The sequence below is a fragment of the Marmota flaviventris genome, chromosome X, assembly GCF_047511675.1.
Source record: "Marmota flaviventris isolate mMarFla1 chromosome X, mMarFla1.hap1, whole genome shotgun sequence".
NCBI classification, from domain to species: domain Eukaryota; kingdom Metazoa; phylum Chordata; class Mammalia; order Rodentia; family Sciuridae; genus Marmota; species Marmota flaviventris.
The window spans coordinates 20,847,234-20,851,236 of record NC_092518.1 but is presented as its reverse complement, the minus strand read 5'-3'; positions in this window follow the sequence as shown (position 1 = coordinate 20,851,236).

Genomic DNA, 4,003 nt, shown 5'->3' with positions numbered 1-4,003 from the left:
TCTTAATTTCCCATTTTGATTTCTTCTTTGATTCATTGGTTGTTAAAAGTGAATTCTTTGAATAGTTTCCAAAGCTTTGCTTTTCATTGATATTTAACTTTATTTTATAAGGTCAGAAAAGATACTTGATATGACTTCCATTTTTAAAAAATTTGTTGAGTCTTGTGTTGAGGTCTCTTATGTCATCTATGTTGGAGAATATTGCATGTACTAGTGAGAAAATGTGTATTTAGCAGCTGTTAGATGGAATGTTTCTGTAGATATCTGTTAGATATGGTCTAGGGTGCAAGTTATTCAACTATTTTATTTTTTGATTTTTTTTTGTCTGATCTGTCCATTGGGTCAGATCAGACAAAAAGTGGGGTGAAAACATTACCAACTATTGTTGTATCATGGTTTGTATGTCTCTTTAGGGTATATTGATCTTCCCTTTATTGTTTGGGTGCTGTGATATTGGGTGCATATTTAGAATTGTTATTTTTTCTTGCTGAATTAACCCATTTCTCAATATATAATAACCTTCATGTGTTTTTACTTTTTTGATTTAAAGCCTATTTTATCTGATATATACAGCTACCCCAGCTTTTTCTTTTTCTTTTCCTTTTTTTTTTTTTTTTTTTTTTTTTTACAGGGGAGGGGGCTTGCATTTGCATGGAATAATTATCCCATCCATTCACATTCAGTCTGTGTGTCTTTATAGGTTAAGTGATTTTCTTATAAGCACACATAGTTATCATAGTTGTGTCTTGCTTTTTTATCCATTCAGTTACTATATCTTTAATTAGAGTTTTTAATCAGTTTACATTCAAGATAATTACTGATATATAAAATCTTATTAAAAGCTATTATGAGCCGAGTGAGGTGGCGCACACCTGTAAACCCTGTGGCTTGGGAGGCTGAGACAGGAGGATGGAGAGTTCAAATCCAGCCTCAGCAATTTAGCGAGCCCCTAAGCAACTCATTGAGACCCTGTCTCTAAATAAAATATAAAATAGAGCTGGGGATATGACTCAGTGGTTGAGTGCTTTTGAGTTCAATCCCCAGTATATCCCCTCCCCCCCAAAAAAGCTATTATGTAATAGGGATTTTTGTTTGTTTTTAGTTTTATTATAAATCCTTTCTCCATTTCTTGCAGTTTTGTGGTTAAGTGAATTACTTTTTTATTGTTTTGATTCCTTGCTTAGTATTTTTGGTTTATCTTTTATATATTTTTACTTCATGGTTTCCACAAGGCTTACAGTAAATATCTTTTGATTATAACAAGCTACTTTGAATCAACAGCAATTTAACATGATCACAAAATAATAGTATGAAACAATAAAAAGAATAAGGGAAATATAGTAATAAGAAAACTCTCCATTCCTTCACACATTTTGAATTTTTGATACCCTATTTCATGCCTTTCTTTTTTTCCTATTGATTAACATGTCAATGTAGCTATTATTTTCAAGTGTTCTGGGTTTTTTTTGGCTTCATACTAAAGATATGAATGATTTGTGCACCACACTTACAATATTTTTGTACACTGCATTTGTTTTTATACTTATTCTTACTAGTGAATTTTATAACTTCTCATGTTTTCTTAATCATTAACATCTTTATTTTAGTACAAAGAACTTCCTTTGCATTTCTTGCAGGACAGGCCTAGTGAAGATGTATTCTTAGCTTTTGTTTTTCTAGGAATGTCCTTATCTGTCCTTCATTTCTAAAGGATAGCTTTGCTAGGTACAGTATTCTCAGTTGACATTTTTTCCCTTCAGTACTGTGCAAGGTTACTCTCTCATGGCCTGTAAGGTTTCTGATGAGAAATCTGTCATTCAAACTGGGGCAGCCCTACATGTTGTTTCATTCTCATCTTGAGAATATGGTCCTCATCTTTCAACTTTGAGAGCTTTATTATAAGATATCTTGTGGTAGACTTGGTTGAGTTAAATCTGAGTGGTGACCTTTAACCTTCCTCTAACTGCATATCTGTATCTTTCTGTAGGTTTGGGAATTTTTCTGTTATTATATTTTTCTGTTCCATTGACATTCTCAAGTCCTTCCTGAACTCCAATAACTAAAATTCTTTGTTTTTTCTCCCCCAACTCTAAATTTTCAAATACCTTAAAAATATATATGTATATATTATATATTAATATATATTTAATATATATTTTAATATATATTAAATATATTTAATATATATTTTTATTATATATATATATATATAATTTTAGTTGTAGATGGACACAATACCTTTATTTTACTTTTTATGTGGTGCTGAGGATCGAACCCAGTGCCTTCCACATGCAAGGTGAGTGCTCTACCACTGAGCTACATCCCCAGCCCCTCAGATACTTTTCATTAAGCTCACTAATGCTTTCTTCTGTTTCATGTATCCTTTCTATCCATGCCTTCTGCAGCATTTTTAATTGCTGAGTGTTATTTTTCAACTCCAGAAATTCTGCTTGATTTTAAAAATAATTTCCACCCCTTTGTTACATTTATCTGTTAAAATATGGAAACTTTTTTTGAAACTCATTGTGTTTCCTTCAGACAGCTATTTCAGGGGCTGGGGTGGTGGCTCAGTGGTAGAGCATTCACCTTGCACGTGCGAGGTGCTGGGTTTGATGCTCAGCACCACAGAAAAATAAATACATAAATAAAGAATAAAAGCATAAACAAAATAACAACAACAACAAAACACAGCTGTTTCAAATACTCTGAACATTTCCTCATGCTGATAACTGCCTAGTGTAGGGGTTCTGTGTTTGGGAATGGGGTCCCTGATGACTTCATGGCTGTGGCATGCTTGATGCCTGGGAAAGTTTCTGTGCAAAGGCATAGGATACCCAGTTGCTATGGTAATGCCCTCCATGCTAGAGTTTTATCAGCTTCGACATAACTCCTGGGAATAAAGGAACTTGCTTGCTTGATAACTACAATGTTTCACCAAACTCCGGAGCTGCCTACCTAACACTAACTTCAGACACTGGACCTTCTTGAGAACTGCACAAAGCTCCTAACATTAAATATTGTAACTATGAAATGTAACTGCAGGATAAACAACCTTACTGATACTCTGTGGTTATTGGTACTAATGACCTAATGTAACCTATTAATATAAATAGACATGGCTGCTTGGACAATGAGCCACTCTGCCACCTTCCCTGCCTCTGCACCTTATCTTTGTGTCTCCTTTCTTTGAGATTCTTTACAACTGGCGACCAATACTGGGGCATAAGAAGAGTTCTCTCCCTAGATGCTTCCCAGTCCACAAAGAGTTTGGGACAATAGAATCTGCCTTAATAGAGACCCTTCTGGACATTGACAGGTAAAGGGGGGAAGGGAGTAGCTTACTTATGCCTACAACAGGCTTCATCGGCTGGTACTGATCCCTAATAGGCTATGGGCAATTCTCTATTTCTATCTGACACTAAAGGACGTTTACAGCCTAGTCTATTTCTGGCACATGATTTTGAATGATAGGTGAGTTCATGGCTTCCTGAAAGCTTCTGATGCTTATTGTCATGTAACATGTAGACTTCAAAGGATCTAGTTCTCCTTCCAGACTTTCTAATCTGTTTTTTTTTTTTTTTTTTGTGCTTGTCTTTCCAGAAATTCTAAGGATCTTCTTATTTTTCAACCTGTAGTAACTTCCACAATTTTAGCAGTAGATGACACCCAAGTCCAGACTTGGCAGTAGTTTACTGCAGGTATTTGTGACTGTGTCAGTATTAGTAGGCAATCTACACTCAGGTTTGTCCCAAATACACCGTAGGTGTATTCTTTAGAAAAACATAGGAGAATGTTGAGACAGTGTAATGTGTTCCTATTACACACCTCTCCTTGGACCAGGATAGCCTCAGAAGCCTCATCCACATTTACCAGTCTGTGGTCTGACTCTGCAGGATTCTTCCAGGTCTGGACAGACCCATTGTGAATGGAATAGTCCCAGATTCCTATGTCACACCTATAGCCATCACTGTTGCAAAGTTCTTCCCATTTGACCTAACTCCAA